At 39.1% G+C, this 19779-nt stretch overlaps 1 long non-coding RNA gene across 1 annotated transcript in view; it reads left to right on the forward strand.

Annotated features, from left to right (window-relative positions):
- The window catches only part of LOC142604104 (uncharacterized), a 53193-nt gene extending 42117 nt beyond the window's left edge, over positions 1-11076 (forward strand). Inside the window, exons 2-3 of the long non-coding RNA XR_012838018.1 lie at positions 8184-8256; positions 9662-11076. This is a non-coding gene — a long non-coding RNA (uncharacterized LOC142604104). The remainder of the gene's footprint in view (positions 1-8183; positions 8257-9661) is intronic.
- The last annotated feature ends 8703 nt before the right edge of the window (positions 11077-19779 follow it).

The raw sequence follows: 19779 nt of genomic DNA on the forward strand, positions 1-19779 counted from the left end.
TATTTTACATAGTGTGAACATTTTCTTATGCTTTTTGCTGCTATTTTTTAATTAACCTACAAGAGTTTGTATTCCAAAAGACATCCAGATTTCCACAGTAAAAGCCTTCAAAGAACGTCTATATTTCTGCCTTTGAACATGCTAAATAGATACCCAAATCTTGGTAGCACCGAGTAGCATGGTACGATAGACATAGCACCCACTCCACAACTGGCCAGGTAGGAAATCTTAGCCCATGACTATTCCCTTGAATATTCCACAAAACACAGCCAAGAAAAACAGGGACGTCCCGGCAGCCCATTTTTGTTCAGTAATCTAGCGATGTATCAGGCTTACTGATCCAAATTGGACAGAAAACAGGCTTGAATATTTGTTGTAACTACTGGATATAAAGGAGACCAAGAAGAGTGAGACAAAGGGGCTGTTCTCTATAATATCATGGGGAATGAGAGGAAAAGGCATTTAAGCTAAAATATAATTGCTGGGACAAGAGAAGGTGAATATAAATGGTTATGAATACACTGTTGTTAGGAGGGACAGGTGTAAGATATGTGAGAACATTTCTCAAACATATTTTTGACCACAAAGAGTGAAACGGAGACAAAACAGTTTTAGAAACTTCAGGGAGCCCTTATGACTTGGCTGCTCCATGATAGTAAGGGACTAGCACTTGTTATATGCATATCTTCATTTATGTATGAGAGAAGATATCCAGCTTAAAAATCATGTGCTTGGACACCAGGCATATGTATTCCCGAGTGGAATGGCTAGGTGTGTATTTTTTCAAATATTCAAATGAGCTCCAAATCAAACAGGATTTCTATTGCATTTGGTATTCTGATGACAATAAAAAGCAGGGCAACTGGACACCATGGCAAAGGGGGGTGGAAAGAGAGGAGACACTTCACGATGCCCATATCGCTATTTAGCACGTAGTATCACTGGCAGTTCTTCACCCCATCTCCTGGCCCAGTGTGACGCAAGCAGCTGAGAGCAACCAGTGCGGAGGATCCAAAGCTGAATGCCAAATCAGCAGAATTCAGCGTGTGAGTTAAAACAGCCAGACTGGACTTGAGGACTTCAGACTATTAATCCCAAATTTTAACAAAGAATCTGATAGAAGCAGTTAAACAATGAATCACACCACAGTGAATGAAAAATGATCTTCAGTTCTGTATCTATCTGGTAAAACTGTCAAAGGGATGTTACCACTAATACGCAGAAGTACAGGCTGACTTGGTATTAAGTGGAGTCTGGCTACTAGCCACAGTAGAAGCTTAAATTCTTCTTTCATGTATAAACTAACAGCTGAGGTCAGCTCCAGGAAAATTTTACCAGAGAAATGTCTGCAGCCTCAGCTGATATAGGAAAGTGCATATTTAGAGAGAAAAGAAATATGGCTCCCAGCAGGGTTACATTCATGCAGAGTGCAATTGTACAACATGATGTAGATTGCAAACTGAAATTGCTTAAATCAATTCAGTAAAACTGGTAATTTTCCTAGAATTGTAATTTTGTTGTGTGTATAGAAGTAAAAAAGACAGATTTTTACCTTTTTTATTACTTTGTCTTTCTCTAAATTATTCTTGGGTACTGTCTGCTCAATGAAGACACTTCTTGCTCAGTTAAACACTGTGCGTGATTAATAAGTAGTATCATTTGACTTTTTTACTATAATTCATATTTTTAAAAAAATACTAATTACAATTTTCTTGACCCAGTTTGAAAAGTGTAGTATCAAAATACATAGCTTGAAGCAGTAACTCTGAAAGGTACATGTTGCTCATTTTTGTCTCTGTATGTCATGGACAGCTATATATAATGACTCTGTAGTAGTCTTTCCAAGTCACTGCAGCATTCATCATTTCTGCCATGGTATTGGCCACTTTGCTGCAGATAAAGTAACATCTGGAATGTCTAAATACACCTAATCTTCTCTGAGGACTAATCCCCATAAAGAATCATAACATAATATTGCTATTGGTTATCACATATAGCCTTTTTTTTTTTTATAGATGTGAACTCTTAAATTTGAATGTACAGAAATCATGGTTGCCTACACGACTTTCATTTGATCAAAGGCACATTTCCACCATGGCACTTAACATGCTTTTCTTTCCTCAAAGATCACAGCTCTCTAAATTGACAGAATCTTTTAAAACAAGTATTAAAAGTCTGGAAAAATTTGAATATATAAAAGTATTCAAAGCAGGAGGAATGAAAGCATTCTAGTAAACTGGACAGCCAACTATTACCCTTATATCAATACTGCGTAACAACTACTAAGATTCATATGGCACGTTTGTCTATTTGTTAAGACAGCAAGAACCACCACCCTAAAGAGGAGCGTAACTCTCACATGTTGGTCAGACCATGCCGAGAAAAAAAGTCCAAAAGAACTTAAAGACAAAAATGTGCTTGAACAGCAAAAGGGAGAGACAGAGCTTCATTAGAAGCACACACAAGTCTACTTGCCAAAGAAAAGCCAGCACAAGGGAAAAAAACAAAACACAAGACAGAAGTAATGGATCCCATAGGGAAAAGACTCAAAGGCTGCTGAGAAAATGCTAAGGCAATCACAAAAATGAAAAGGTTCAGCTGGTTGTGCATACAACCTAAGTGTTTCACTGAGAATTGAATTCCTTCTTTAAAGTGCTTGGGTTATTTTCACACCCCAACAGCAGGGCTGTACATGTACACACTCACCCAAAGGGAAAAAAAAAGCTAGCCTCAAACCATCTTCCATTAAAATCCCACAGACCTCTTTTCCAAATTTAGATTCAATGTGGTTTAGGTAAGGCGCTAAATGCTGAGTCAGGGTTGATTTGGGGGTTTGTTTGGTTTGGGTTTTTAGTGTTAATTCAGCATAAGCAGATCTGGTCAAGGACAGATTTATGGATTAATTCACGAGGACAGTCTACAACCCAAGAAAAAGACATCTGAGAGAAAAAGCAGATGTGTGAGTCTAGCTTTGTTTCTAAAGTACCAGGTGACAGGGTGGTAATGAAGCAAGCTCCAATTACTCCTCCTCGCTCAAGTCATTCTTTTGCTGACAGTTTAAAGGTTAAAAAATGGAGGATGTTATGGTGCCTCTTCTAGATGTTTTGCAGGAGGAATAAGGGTCTTTCCAGGTCTTTTAGATTGCCGGAATAATGACCTATAGTATTTTTAGGCATATCACATCATAAATATGAGTAATTACAATTATGCACTTAAAAGCAACGTAGCTTTCAGAGGAACAGTTGCTTCAACTCAAAAAGTCAGCAAGGTTAGCTGTTTTTTACACATGCACAAACTACAGTATAGTCATACTAATTTTTCCATCTGTTTCTTATTTGTCATAGAAAAACAGATAACTTCAGAACTTCTGACAGTATTCAGAAATGTTCTAAAATCCACCAGCTACACTTACTTAAAGGTACTTTACAGAAAATGAGACTAGAATTTGACAGGGTCATTGATCATTTGAACCAACTTTCAGATCAATGTCAAAACCAGTAAAAGGAAGCGTCAATAACTAGGACTGTAGAAACACAGCATTCTCATCACCAGGACCCCAGACCCGTACCAGTCACGTAGGTAAACCCACATTCCACACCAGTCAGCCAACTCAACTATGTAGTTTTTTATTTTCCCCATAAGCTTTTATGTAATTGTGTTTTTTCTCAACATGTTGTCAAGGAAACCCTACATTCTTGTAACTTAGTATCCAGCTCTTTATTGCTATAGACACAAAACAATTTAGGATTTTGAACTGATTGATGTACTTTCCTTCCCCCTATGAAGGGATGCTCCTAATTCCCTAAGCTGGATAGGGTTGAAGGAAGACCTGTTTTTGAAGATTCAGTTCTTCCAAAATGGCTATGGGAAATTTGTCAATTAACTCTCCCACTTATTAATTTCATTAAATTATTTTCCATATCATTATTCTATTATGCTCTAGGCTATCCACTGGCAAATAACCCTGTAATCTCACTGGTGTCCTCGTATTTACCTCTATCACAATTCCTCTCTTTTTTTATTGTCTTTGAACAATGTTGAGTTCCTCTGACAAAAATATTTCTGGATTGTGTGAGAGCTGCCAGTTAAATTTCAAGTGATAGTGATTAAGTTAAAGTTGCACACTCCTTGTATCCTTTTCTGTGTCGTACTCTTACCTAATATTTATACAGTTTTTCACTAGGAAAAGAGGTACTATATATATATGTACACAGAATTTATGATGCACTCGAGGGAACAACTGCTCTTCAACACCTGGGTGTGAAATAGTAGTGTCCACCCTGCCCACGGTTAACTTTCTGTAGAGTGCACTAGTCACATCCACAATGCAAAGCACTAGGTCAGTCTCAGGGTTGGCACCTATGGTTTACATCTCAAGCCTGTTCAAGTTCTTTCAGCATGCTATATACAACACTTATCTGCTCCATGCATGCCACAAAAGCGTTCCAGCTCTTACCACAGTCTTTAGCATGCCCTTTTAATTCTTACCCTCATGAAGATGGTCAATGAAACATACAGAATACCACATGCTACTGGGTAACTTCAACGTAAAGATGGGAAGTGGTCATGTGAAAAAAGTACTTGTAGCTTCCTGACAGGGTGAAGTATATTATTGCACTGGACTTGTATTTCAGTTGTATGTCATGGTAAAAGGTATTTCTGTCATTCTCTCCTTTGGGTTTCATGGAGCTATGCTTTCATCTGTTGTCAAGGAAACACCAGGTTTTTCTCCCCCTTGCTCATTAATGTCTGCATTTTTGTTTCCATAGCTACAAAGGAACCTTAATGTTTTAAAATAACAGTAATTGGATTACCATGACTTTTTGTAATTTATTGACACCATTAATGGCTCCGATTTTCAAAAGCAGACACCAAAACTGCATCAGCAGTTTTTCAGCTATTAACATTTGTTATGTCCTTGTCCTGAAATACTGAGTACTTGCTAAGAAAAGTCTTCAGCATCCAAACACTCACCACACCCAGACTCAGTCTCTGGTACTCCAAAGTCATTGAGTTCTTAACAGGAATGGGCAATCTGTTGTTATATTTAAATGTGGGTTTCTATCCATGCTAATAAGTTATGTCCAAAACTGTGGAGATTTAGCCTGTTTGTTCTTCTGTTACAAGTTACTAAAGATTTCTTAAATAACTACGATTAAATGTGACAGTTAACTTTTAATTGGAAGTTTCCCTGACCATGCTTTGCTTCTAAAGTACCAGGTGATAGGGTGGTAATGAAGAGAGCTCCAATTACTCTGTACTGAACAAGCATCTGTTTGGCAAAGCTGAATTTCCAAACACCTGTCCCCGAATGCCTTCATCTTGGCACAAAATATGAGCTGAAATTAATGAAAATACTCTGTTTTTCAGTTGTATTAGATTTGATTTCTGATGGGCACCTGCAAAGAAGTGCAGAGGTTCTGTTGTGAATCTGCAAGGTGTTAACTCCTAACATATTACTAATCCTTTGTAAACTTGACCCCAAAAGAATGATCTGGGAGAATTTTTACAGCCAAGTATCTAGCACGCTCTGTATATAGGGACATGGAAAAAGCACAAAGAATTGAGAGCACCAGTGTTGCTAAGAACTGGTATTACTTAGCAGGGGCATAACTCATGTTTTCTGAAGACAAAAACTGAAACTCCAGGATGGTCTGATCTATGTGCCTGTCTGTGTCTGTATGCACGCTCATACCATGCTGAAATTGTTACCACACCATGTTCTAACACTCCTAATTTATTTGTTACAATTTACTTGTAACAAATTTGAGGTGTCTACAAAGCACCATAAATGCATATTCTACACCCTTACCCTTCCTTTCCGGGATCTTCAATTCCTCCTGTCCTCAGCCTCAGCACAGCTTGTCCAATGTCCCCAGTTGTGGGTGTCTGGCCAAGGAGCAGGCCACACAGAAAGCAACTGAATTCACCATAGGGACTTCCTACTAGTGGTGTCACCACTCTGGGTTTCTGCACTCTACCGAGTCCCAGTCAGTAGATATATACCAGTCCCATGGTCTAACTTGATTAAAATTAACCAACAGTTTAAAAACTTGTAAGACAAGGACAGACAGAATGACTAGATAGCACCTATTTCTTTAGAAAAACAAGATGAAGAGAGTCACCAACCTAAGAAGTTTACAATATAGGTATAAGAAAAAGGTGACAAGAAGGGGCTAGACACAGATAAGTATAAACAAGGAAGTGCTTTTAATCTAAAACATTAGTTCCTACTTTTCCTAATGGATTTCAGTGCATCCTTGAGGCTAAGACATTCTATTACCATAGAAACAGTATCCTGTGTCATTGTGGACCTTACTGTAGATGTGTGCTGTTATGGAAACAGTCATCTTAACAGCTGTCCTCATGTTATATATTTCAGTTATTGTGTTTGTAAAGATCCGTGACTGAACTATCCTTTCAGGATTCATTTTAATAAAAAACCAAGTCTCTGAAGTATTTAGCAATTTAATAAACACCTCAAGGCTGCTCCAAATTAAAAATACAGCATTAGAAGAAAATGTATATTAAACTTACAGTGCCCTTTCAATAATTGCCTACCTTTCCAAATCCCTAGCATTGGCAAAGGTTTAGGGAAAAAGATGGTACAGCAATCATTAGTAAAACTACTTCAGGAAAGCAAATTTTTAAGCCATGTGTTCTATGCCAGGACTCCTTTGCACACACATCCTATGTGCATGCATGCAAGGAAATGAAAAAACAAACTGTAAGACAGTTCAGTGAGAAAATGACTGAATTGGGTACTGTGAATTCTTAAATTTGAATCCAAGATGAACCATTCTTTTGTCTTGGAAAAAGACAGATCTAAGACAGATCCTGAAAATGATACATGTGAGTTGGAAGCACAACTCCCACTAATTTTTTCCTGGGAACTGAGTCCTTAGCTGATCCTAGAGCTTTGAGAAAATCTCAACATTTTCATATTTGCAACATCTGTGATACTACTACGTGCTTATTTCACTAGAGTTCTGTGGGCTTAAGTATTTCTTAATTTTCTTGAATAAAGCCATTGAACAATCTGTGACACAATAAGTTTTTATTTGAGTTAGTGGTCGTTCATCACTTAACTTGTCACTTGTAAATAATTTCCTGGCTAATTATATTGACTGTACTATTTAGTTACTACAATTTAAGCCTGTAAATGCACACTTTTTGTCTTTATCTTTTCTCTCTTTATCTTTTTATTTAATCAAAACGTACCAGGAAGGTTATATTCTACCTCTTTATTCCTACACAAAATACTAATTATTATGGCTTGCAATGGGAACATTTCCTAACACTGAAAATCTGAAAAGATACCAACTACAGGTACCATTCTAACATGTATAAAGAAAACATCCAAACACAAAGAATTAATTGGTAAAAAAGTACCTCCTCTGAACTTCATGGAAGGAGGAAAACAAAAACTACTCAGAAACATGTCAGTTTTGAAACCCAGCTAATTTCCACTCATAAGGCCAGTGATGCAATGATACCTCAGCAATATTCTTATCATCATTTAAATGGAGTAATGTTTTTGTTAGGTCCTTCTAATTTAGCCTTGAATTTGACTCCTTAGACACGTTTTCTTTCCTACACCAAACAAAAATGGTTTCCTTGAATTCGGCTTAAAGAACATTAAAAATTAGTCTATTAAATCTCCACCCCCAGAAAAGGTTTTCAAACTAGAACTCGCTCTGCTCTGGGCAAAGACGTGCATGTCTGCAGGCTGAGAGCGCAGTCACAGAAATGCGGAGCTGCCAGGGGAGGTGCAGCTTGTAGGCCAATGCAAAACTCACAGGAAAACTCTCAGTCAATGAGAAACTTGTTGGCGTTCCACTTTCAGGACATGTAATGGGCCAGTTAAGATGTCAACACAGAAAATGATATTTGTTTTCTTTCAAAATATTTACAGCCTCTCTAATATTAGTAAATAAATGTGGCAAACCCTGCAAAATGTTTAAGTAGATTTAAGTCAAGTGAAAAGGAATGTCAGTTATTTTCAGGACAAGCAATTGCTAGGTATGGTCATATTTTTCCCTTGGAAAATCAATACAGCAAAAATAAAGTATTGAAAAAATATCTTTTTAAAACATTTTCTTTAACTGTTTAGATTCTGCAAGCTTTGTTGTTTGGGATATGTGTCATAATTTATTTTGTTCTTATATTCACAACTGCCACAGGGAAGGGTTTGCTATCCAGATTGTTACCTCCGAAAGATTCCATCTCGGAGTGCTGGTATTCCCTGTTGGCTTAGTAAGTAGTCTCTATGAACTGTCAGAGCTCTCAGTACTTTCTCATATTATTTCTGAAAAGACAGAATAAATTGATGGGCTCAATTTAACTAACAAAACTGACAGGTATAATCCCATTTTGTTCATCTTCCAAAAGTTGTGAGTGTTTTAGTGAGGCTAACAGATGTTCTCCTTCTCTCCATTTATAGCCACGTTTTTCAGAAAACAGATTCTCTGGTATTTATTTTTTAGTATTGCAGTTTTTGGAATGCATGCCTGTGCTGACTAGGTTCTCTTAGGAGGCAACAAGAAAATATAGTAATTAAAAACTGGGTGACATACCATACTCAATATAGGCCTTAAAAAAAGCCTGCAAGTAGATGAGGAATTACTTTTTGAAGAAAGTCTTTTCTAAGCAAGCACAGAAGAGATTCAGCATCTGAGGTTTGCCTAAGTCCTAATTCTGCAGACATTTTTTTTCATGTTTTTGATCCTCACAATTATTTAAATAATCAGATGAATAATTATTGAACTAAAAAGACTATTCACTAGCATGTTTCGAAGGAAGGGTCTTTCTTACAGGTAGTTGTTTAAACTGTTGTTTAAATCCATGCAGATCCCTTGTATGGGTGTTCAGATGATTTTGAAAGTACTCCTATAATTTTAAGTATATCAGCAAGGATATACTGGGTTGTCTCCAAGTTCTGTGTTTAATGAAGCTTTGTGGATGTTTTTTATTAATATCATAGTTTTACTTACAACTCGCCACGCCTGCTGCCTTCATTGCTAATGTATCTGGCAGCATCAGTCCCTGTTTGAGTCCATATGCTCAGGGGAGTGTTCAGCTGTTCAGACAGTATTTGTTTTTTCTGTTCCTATGATACTCATACCACTGGACATTTGGCAGCCCCTTACTTAGAAGATACATAGTATACATATCTTGATTAAAAAGATTGTACAAGCCTGTTTGTTAAATGTGTTTAGCTTTGGATCAGGACAGTTCGCAGGGCTTCCAAGATTGTAAGTTTTCCTGCATATCCCTTTCATTTTCCTTAAGTGCTAGAATATCTCACAGTTAAGTATATAAAAAAACCATCCATAGCCTGTAGTAAGTGTCAGATAGTGGTTACAGTACAGTGCAGATTCAGGCTTTTTATCTAGCTGGACTCTGCCATTCAATTTTAATTACACCATCTCGTTGCCTTTGATTTTGATTTTTCCTAAATGGAAATGTATTATTTTAACAGTAATGATTTTATGGAATCTGTTTATTAGTTTAAAATGTTTATTAGAGAATACCATGAAAGAAAATACTTCTGTCCCAACTATACCTGAAGACTATTCTGTTACTTTATTTTACTTGCACTATGTTTCCATCTTAACTTCTCCTATTTGATTAATACTTTTTATTTGGTTTTCTTTTACAGTTTATCCCTTAAGTTGGATGAAATAAACTCATGAAAAATTCTCCAAAGACTACTTGGAAAAGATAGCCATTTCAGTGAAGCTACAAACAGGAAACTACCACTGGCCTGATAAGATATCAAAACTCTTAAACTGTTGGGGTGCCTCATCCCCAGAAGGAGAAGGGCCATTTTCTGGTGCAGTTTTTGACTTTCAGGCTAGCTGTTTCTCTGTGGATTGTTAGTTCCATCCAAACACCAGAATGTCTTCTCAGCTTGGAGTTGGGAATTCCTGCTGTCAAGCTCAGCTGAGAAGGTTCAGACTGAGCCTTCAGTTGCTGTTACTATCAAAGATCCAAGGACTGTAGTCCCAGAGATGTGGTCTTATGCTCTTGATTGCTGAAGCTGGATCCTCCCCCTCCCAAGAGGTGGCAACTACAATCTCAGTACTAAGGACAGCATAAAAAGACTTAAATGTTCTCTGTCCCACAAAACTTTGAACAAAAATGTTTTGATGGCTTGCCTTCATCACAGCTCTGTGGTCAGTCACTGGCAGATGTAAGCTAGAGGTGTCTCAAGATTGTTTGATTTATAACTGATCTGATAATTGTCTCTGTGATAGCTAAGAAGTCATCACTCATGACTAAGTAGCCACTTTCATGCAGTAGTTTGCATATGAAGGATTCTCAACTTTTATTTTCAGGCTGGGGTTTCTTTAAACCATGTCAAAAGGTAGCTGATTGGGTACAAGACCTCTGAAACAAAGAGCTGTATATAAATGTTGGATACAGGAGCAAGGTTTGAAGACCATGAATTCTGTCTGTGATTTAACATATGTTATGACCACTGCCTGTCACCACTGGGTCTTCAAGGTTTTTGCATTAGAAGTTGCATTCAACAAATGTTTGATAGCATGGTGTGTTTTTCTAAGAAATGTTGTTGTCCTTAGAATTAAACAAGGATCAGATGTAGGGGAGAAATATGATTATTTCCAAACGACACAAAATCATCAGCAATTTCAAAGTACTTTAAAATATGTGGGTTTGTCTTTAATTGTGCTGTTACTGTGCTTGCTCATGAGTTGTGGGTAATAACATGTGATTATCATCTGCCTACTTGATCACATGCCCATTTGTGATGCTTGCAAGAAAAAAACATTATCTGGCTGGTAACTGTCATATTATGCAGAGTTTAAGAGACTGTTTCCCAGACAACAGAATAGTGAGATTGCATCCATGAACTGTACACCGTCGTGTATCTGCACTTAAGTCAAACACCTGGTGGCAGCTGCTGCTCCCACTAATGACATGGACAAGATGGAACTGTTTCTATAGCCATAACCAAACTCCCTGAACAATGGAAGTCAAGGAAATTGTGAAATTAAAAAAAAAAAAAAAAAAAAAAAAAGTCAAAATTCATGGTTCTAATAAGTCATACAGCACATAACTTGTTAAAAAATTGGAGTCAGTTTTTAGATTGAAACCAAATCATTCCCTAGGCAAAAGCCATTTAAGGGCTGCGTACGACCTGTTTAAGACCTCTGCCACAAAACATAAGTGCACCTGTATAAATGGTATATTGCTTCACTATGGCAATTGGAGTATCTTAAAAGAATGCACCACAGACAGCAGGTGGAAGACCTCACCTAGGAGCAGCCCATGTGCTAATGATGAGGCAATGAGATGGCCACTGGGTGTGATTGTGTGTGTGTTTATTTTTACATCTTGTATGTTGTCAGGTGGGGGAGAAAGCCAATAAGAAAAAATTATTTGCATTCAAATGATATAAACAGTGTTAGAGCCTAGTTAGTGTAGACAGTGTGAGCAGTATGTTCCACAACTGCAGTAGATATATCACATGCTTGATAAGGCAGGGATTGGGCCAGTTTTGCATATGAAGCAACAGTACTCTGAAGGTGTGCAGCTCTAAGCCTCTTAGGACATTTTATGGCAGAAGAATAAAATAAAAGGGATCTGAAAATCAATGTTTGTTCCAGGGCTAGTGCCAGATCATTCTATTAAATGCACATTTTTAATATACCCTAACTTAAACTAAATGTTCTGAAGCAAAGATAATGTCTGGATGTTGGTGGGGTTTGGTGGGTTTTTTTTCAAGGTGTGGGCGTTATTTGGGGAAGGGAGAGACATTAAAGGCTAGGTAATAAAAACTCAATCTCTCCTTGACGTTCTTAGCTTCAATTAGCTAAAAATGAGTGTGCTTTAGCAGCGGTGTAGCAGTATCATCAATTAGCAGTTCCTATACAATGCTATTATTTCACAGTCAGACAGCCACAGGCTTCTGAATATCTTAGAGTGGAATACAGACACATCAGATGTGATCCAGCACATTCCATTGATAGTGAATGGTGTTTATTTTAGCTTAAGACTGTCCTTTGGTGCAGGAATCAGATACTTATGAAAAGAAAAAAAATGCCAATGTTTCTTTAAAAACAATTATCAAGCAATGCATTCAAGTTGACTGCTTCAGAAATATTGTTTTAAAAGTATCGCTTCGGTAGCACTGGCTTTTTCTTGACTTGATAGAGAAGATTCAGCTGCCTGTTCAAATGGAAAGGCAAAATGGTTTTGCCTGGGTTTTAGCAGTGGATGAGGTCAGCCTCATGCTATGCAAAATTGAATATGATTTTAGCTTTATGATTACAAAGAACAAAAAGATCATACAACAGAGAGAAAAGACCTGCATTTTTCAGCTATGATTACAAACCTAATCAATAAGATGCTCTGAATGCTTTTTAGCATGGATCATGTAAGACCATTGGCACTACTCCTTCACTGAAATAATTTCAACTTTCTGCCTCATTAGCTTTTCAAAAGGCTTTTTGAAGCACTGCTATGTATCAGTTATTCAAAAGTTCCGGCTTCCTAGTAGCTACATACTTACCATTTACACTTTTAAAGCTACATTTTTAAAACTTTTTGTTACAAATTACCCATCTGTTGATTTTTAGGAATTTGTATTTATCATAGCAGGTTCCTGGCACCTGAATTTGCATGAATAAATATTTGTGAGGTCATTAAATGTAATTTTTACCCCTTCTAGGTTTCTTGATGCAAACCTACTGGCATAGACAGGAAAGTCTTGTGATTTGTGTATACAACTCTTTGTGTAAACAGCAGAGCAAATGTGTTAGTGTGTAAAAACTGAGCAAAGGAAGTGCGTGTGACTGACTTCTAAACTTAGCCTTTTCTGTAGGGCAGGTACCAATCCAAAATGCAGCCAATCACTGCAGACGATAAAAAGCTGACAGAGATCTGCAGCCTCGTAAGGGAAGGATGTGCTGCTTTTCTGTTCATTCCCTGCCACCCTTACCCAGGGATTCATTGACTCTCAGCAAAACGTGACCAAACCACATTTGCTGTAATTGTCCAGTCTTGAAGTCATTTATGCAACCTGGTAAATAATGTTAATAAGTTAGAAGTTTGACTGCTTTACTGAGTAAGTGGAAACGCCAGTATGGACACCCCCTTCCCACAAACAAATCTCAGATGGCTTTCAAAAGATCATATGTTATTTACAGCTTAGAAATGATTTTGGGAGCCAGACTTTTAAATGTGTCTGAAAAGGAAATGAGCATAATTTTGAAACAGGAAATAGGTTTGCAATAGTATTGTTAAGAAACTACATCCTTTTTTTTTTTTTTTAAGGTCCCTGCATAATCATGCTAGAGAACAGCAGCTCTTTTTTGACTACAGCCTTTGTAGGACAGTTCTGCATGCATACATATATATGAAAGATTTAAGCAGTAGAAAAATAATATATATTAAGAAACTCCAGGAAGAACTCTTTTATGCAATCAGTGTTGGAAAACAAATTCTGAATCTGCATATAAATCTGTGGAAAAGAGTTAGTACCTTATTGGTTTTAGACATAACAAGGAAGAAAGTGTATCTCCACTTTTTTATGATACAGGAAATAGAATGTGGCAGCTGAAAATAAGTAATTCTCATTGTATACTCTGCCTTTTGTGTCATCTTTTTGCACCCAAAAGACAAGAAAAGCTGTCAGAGACAAACTTCTGTGTTGCAGTTTGCACTCACTGCATTTCATTTCTGCAGTAAGACATGTATGTAAGCAATAGTACATAGAATCAGATTGTATGAGTCTGGGTTTGATATTGCTGTGTGAGCAATTGACTTCTCTATCCTTTATTTCCATTCCATAGATTTACATTTGATTTAAATTCCTGGCATAAAAAAGTGGTTTGGAAACTTTCTGGCCAGGCAACCAGATGTTCTGAATCTTTAGAGTCTCACAGGATTCCTGCTGCCTGTATTTCACTTGTCCTTGTGACGAAGGCAAATGTTGAAGGTCAGCATACAAAGATGCTAGAAGGTTGTTATTTATATACATGTTACCTGAAAACGTCTAGGTTTTTTCTGTCCTTTTGGGAAGGCACTGGCAGAAGCAATGGATTTTTGGATATATGTGTTTATTATTCATTGTAGGTTACCTATGCCAGAGATCAGACTGCCAATTACAGTCCCTTTCATTTTTCCGCTAGCAGAAGATGAGTGTAGATCAGGAGTATGTTGGAGGGGTAGCACCTTCCTGTGGTGTAACATACTATGATGCATTTGTGCAGGGCTGCTTAGGCTGTACTTTCAGACATGATTTAAACTGGTCTAAGAACATGCTGTGGTCTAAAGGCCATACATTCCTGTCTCCTCCATTTTTCTGCTGCTGAAGTCTTGCATCTGAGCAGCCAGTGTATCACTAAGCTGGTCCAGCAGTAAGTCAGGGGGTTTTTGTAGGTTTACATTTTGGCCAAATTAACTAGGCTTAACTAGAGGACACAAAATGGACCTTTTTATTATCTTTATTTGGGGATGTTTCTTTAGGTTTATGTTGATTTTTTCATTAATAGTCTTGAAGTACTGAAAAAAGGGGGCTGAATGTATCTTTCTGATTTGTTTCTAGCGAGGAATTTCTGTCTAGATCACATTTTAACATGGAAGCAGGGGAACAATTTATTTCTGCAGAAAAATATGCTCTGGATTTAGAGATGCGCAGCCCTTTGAGAGTGGTTGCTGCTGGGACGCAGAATCAGAGTAGGGACCTTGTCCTCTTTCATATGGCAATGCTGTGGATACTTGGAGGTGAGCTTGTTGTGTGACTTCTAAGTACGAGTCCTTTCCCTCTGATGGACTACCAAGCAACAGGTCTTCACGTGGAGAACCTCATGGAAATCTAGCCCCCTCTTGTGGTTTTTCCACACAGAAGGCGTGAATGGAATAAAAATAGGTATACCTGCAACTTTTCTCAGAAAGTTGATATGGTTACTGCTATTTCGTCCCTTCTTAGAGGATGATAGATATTAGTCACAGGATAGAAAATAATAACCTGTAAAAGTTTGTATTTGCATTTCATATGCAACTTGACAGCCACTTTCACCAGAACATGGGGGATTAGGGAAAGGGATTTGTTGACTATTTCTATAATCCGATTTTTCTTCAAATTGAAGGAGGAAGAGCCCTAAAGAATTAAAAAAAAAAAAAAAAAGACTCTCCTGGTTGACTGATAAAGTCAATGATACAGGCATTTGGTTGTCTTACAGTGATCTGTGTTTTATTTTGTGTTGAACCAAATTCCGTGATACTAACAAATACAAAGTCAGTATTTTGATAGTGGATGAAGAACAAATGCACTGAACTTAGGAAACTGTTGAATATCTAGCTAAAACCAAGCTCTGATTCCAGCAGGCACTCTGTGGGGTACACAGCATTGGCTTAATCAGCCCTGACCACTTGGTCTTGCAACCTCACTGCCTCCTCTGCATTACTAGCATGGCCTTTCAGTCATTTTTTGGTTCCATTTATGGTTCACAGTGCAGAACACAGAAATTCAGCTGCATTGTTCCCTTATAGCCCTCATCCTGGCCATATGAACAGCTGTTCCAGTGCAACATGAGTATCAGCAGCTCAAGAATGGCAGTAACTGACCTCAGATGGCATCTGTTCCAGCCATCTTTAACAGCTTTGGGTGAAGTTGAGAAATCAGTTGCATAGAGTGTAGTTTGACAGTGCAGCTACCTTGATTCAGGCAGGTAGCTCAAGACAGTATAGAGCTCAGTGGTCTTAAATGCTGTTTGCTGCATTCCTGTCCCTTCCCTCTGCCCTGGGTCAAATGATGAGTGCAGACCTAAGCTGTGCCAAGGAATTTGGGACTACATCAGTTATGAAGAAAGTGAAAGGTTTTGGAATGGGAGACAAGCTTGCTGAAGCAGTGGGAAGCAGCTGTTAGGACCCAACATCAGCAGTGCAACTGCTAATGCCATGCAGAGGAGAAAAAACTGGTAAAGAATGCTGGTTATTTCGATAAAACCACATTTTCAGTATTGAGGAGGAAATACTTTTGTTCCATCTATGTTTGATGAAGAGAGAAAGAGATGCACTGAAGCATCTGAATGCTAATCCATGATACAGTTTGAGCTCTGTCCTGACCTAGTAAATGTATCATCATGTAAACTTATTTGCAACTAACACCATGTTTTCAGGATGTGATGCATTGTGTAGTGGTGGCATTTCCCAATTAGTGTCTCCTTTTGATGCTAATCAGAAATCTGGAAGGATCAAAATTACTTGAACAAAATTCATTTTAAAAATATGAGCAAAAACTAGAGGACTTGGTACTAACCTACACTGAGCTACTGCTGTGCTTTCTTTCTGAAAAGGGTATTTGCTTATTAGAAGTACAATTTGAGGTGACCTTTTGATAGACATGAATAATGACTTGCAAGGCATTAAAGAGCTGATTCTGGAAGCACTGAAAAGAGAGTTTTGCTATCCAACAAAACTCTTTTAAGAAGTACATACAGGAAAATACAGCCAAGCGCTAACAAACAGCCTCATACACTGAATTGGCAGCTGATGGTGAAAAAGTTTTTATAACTGGGATATTCATTAAGAATTGTATAATGAAAGTCATTGAAGAGGTATGTCTGGAAAAGAAAACATCGATAATTTAAGTTTTCTGCCAGTACAACTGCCAGACTGACAAAGGGAGTAGGAACTTGTTTTTCCAGTTCAAGAAAAGAACAAGACCTTTGGATGGTTTTCATTAATATTGCATGTGAATACCAATATTTCGTACACATGAAAACTTTTAATTTCAGATCAAGGAACTGGTGCAGTATTATTGTAGTGTTCGCTACATTTCGGAATATGATAGGAAAAAATACACCAAATACATTTTTCTTAAGTGTATGAAATAGTAAAGTCACCACAGTTGTAATTTGAAAATTGTGTTGTGATACATGAAGCAGCGTAAGCAACCAGAGCTCATCTCCTGACCAGTGCAAGGAAGTGCAGGAGTTAAATACAGAACTTTCCCCACTTACTCTTCACTGTATCAGTCATCTGCATCTTACTACTGTAACATTTCATTGTGGTGATCCATTATGAATGCCACTTCTGACTTGCATTCATTTCATTCAGCAGTGCAGCTTGAATCACTGCCATTGTCACCAAACCGTTTTCAGTTTAGAATTTAGTGACATTTTGTACTGCAGAGCGGTCTAGTTGATCTCTGGGATTAGGGCTTTGAACCAGAATGGTGTTTGCTTTTCCAAGTGTGACGACACAGTACCTGTATTTTTCTTCCAGAAAGCTAAACCCACAATTGTCTAAGCCTGAGTGGGTTTGACAGTCTGGGTTTTGGTAGCCATTATGGAGCGCATGAATGATGTGGACCCAATGCTGGAGATAAAGTGACTTTTGGGTTGTGACCTATTTCCTGATGCTTATGCTTCGCCGTCAAAGTGATGGATATTTTATGAGGGTGCTTAAAGGGGACAACTCACACCTTTCTGCTGGCAAACATGGGTCTGAAAATACAAAATCATAATGCCTTGTTCTACAAATAAATTCACTGGAACCTCAGAGCACTTTCATCCACAATTCCAAGAGCAATTTCAAGTCTTTCTTAACTTGAAAGACGTTGGTCTGCCAAAAACTACATGAAGCATATCATCACAAGGCCCATTTTAAGCCTCAGCTGCATTTAGCAGAGTCATAAGCAAACAGCCCCTGAAAGATACGTATGAACTATGTAATCTCACCGCGGTTTTCCACAGACTTTTATATTCTTTTGTAGATGTCCATTGTGGTCCTTAATGATCATCTTGGTAGTACCTGGGACTGGACAGACTTAACTGAAATAATGTTCTCTTTGATTTCAATTATTAGACAGATACTGTCAACATATAGGGAAACAGATACCAAATTTTTTGAATCTAAGCCTTTCCACAGATGCGAGGGTTTCTGGCGCTGCAGAAAGATGCTAGAAATTTCACTGTGTGAAGTGACCTGTTTCTGGGAAATTTGCCTCTCAACCTTTTCCAGTGAGGCCATTACTGTGCAGTTATGAGCACGCAACAGTTGCTCACTGGTCAAGAGTTGTGTCCGTGAAATGCTGTCCTGCTGTTTCCCTGTTCAAAAAAAGTACAATTTCTACACAACTCAAGACACTTTCAACATTGTTACCTTGAGAATTTTAGAAGAAAGTGCTTGATGATGTGCCACTAAATGCACGTGGGCTTGTTTGTTGCTATAACTGATTACTTACTGCTCTATTAATCCTGTATATCACTTCTGGTTTATTCCAAGGATGAGTAAGAGAAGCAGTTCAGGACAGTTAGTTTGAAACCCCTCCATTCTGGAACAGCCTGCCTGTTACAGAAGGCACTTCTTAACATGGTGTGGTGGGTTGACCCTGGCTGAGGGCCAGGTGCCCACCAGAGCCGCTCTATCACTCCCCTCTTTCATTAGACAGGGGAGAAAAGGTACAATGAAAAAAAAACTTACGGGTCGAGATAAGGACAGGGAGAGATCATTCTCTAATTATCATCACGAGCAAAACAGACCGAACTTAGAGAGGGAATTCATCTTATTTATTACTAAGCAAAACAGAGTAGAGGAATGAGAAATAAAACCAAATCTTAAAAACACCTCCCCCCACCCCTCCCATCTTCCTGGGCTCAACTTCACTCCCGGCTTCAACCTCTGGCCCCCCCAGCGGCACAGGGGGACGGGGAGTGGGGGTTACGGTCAGTTCATCACGCGGTGTTTCTGCCGCTTCTTCATCCTCAGGGGGAGGACTCATCGTTCCCCCGCTCCAGCGTGGGGTCCCTCTCACGGGAGACAGTCCTTCACGGCCTTCTCCAACGTGAGTCTCCTCCATGGGGTGCAGACCTTCAGGAGCAAACTGCTCCAGCGTGGGTCCCCCACGGGGTCACAAGTCCTGCCAGCAAACCTGCTCTGGCATGGGCTCCTCTCTCCACGGATCCACAGGTCCTGCCAGGAGCTTGCTCCAGTGCAGGCTTCCCACGGGGCCACAGCCTCCTTCAGGTGTCTCCACCTGCTCCGGCGTGGGGTCCTCCACGGGCTGCAGGTGGAATCGCTACACCCCCTCATCCTCCCTCCATGGGCTGCAGGGGGACAGCCTGCTTCACCATGGTCTTCACCACGGGCTGCAGGGGAATCTTGCTCCGGCGCCTGGAGCACCTCCTCCCCCTCCTTCTGCACTGACCTTGGTGTCTGCAGAGTTTCTTACATCTTCTCACTCCTCTCTCTGGCTGCAAAAACGCGCTCTCTGTTTTTTTCTCTTTCTTAAATATGTTATCACAGAGGCGCTGATTGGCTTGGCCTTGGCCAGCGGCGGGTCCGTCTTGGAGCCGGCTGGCATTGGCTCTATCAGACACAGGGGAAGCTTCTAGCAGCTTCTCACAGAAGCCACCCCTGTAGCCCCCCCGCTACCAAAACCTTGCCACGCAAAACCAACACACATGGAAAATAGTAAAGAGGCTGTTTTGTAACTGTTGGTTATAAAATAACTTCCAGGCAGTGTACTTACAAAACACGTTGGCTAAGGGCAGCAGTCAGCTGGCCTGGGTGGGGCGTTAGTATGACTGCTCAGGCATCAGTTAAATAACATTTATACGTGTCCTGTCTTTCAATCCAGCACGTGCCCCTGTTACACCAGTGAGACCCAGAGGATCTCTGCGCCCTCTGGTGACCGACAGCCGTGTAACGGTTTGCCCCGAAAGCAGTCAATGCCGTAACGGTGCAGTACGCGGTGCCCTCACTCAATCCTAACGTTGGCCCACTTTAGCCAAGGCAGTAGCA

The sequence above is a fragment of the Balearica regulorum genome, chromosome 16, assembly GCF_011004875.1.
Source record: "Balearica regulorum gibbericeps isolate bBalReg1 chromosome 16, bBalReg1.pri, whole genome shotgun sequence".
NCBI lineage: Eukaryota > Metazoa > Chordata > Aves > Gruiformes > Gruidae > Balearica > Balearica regulorum.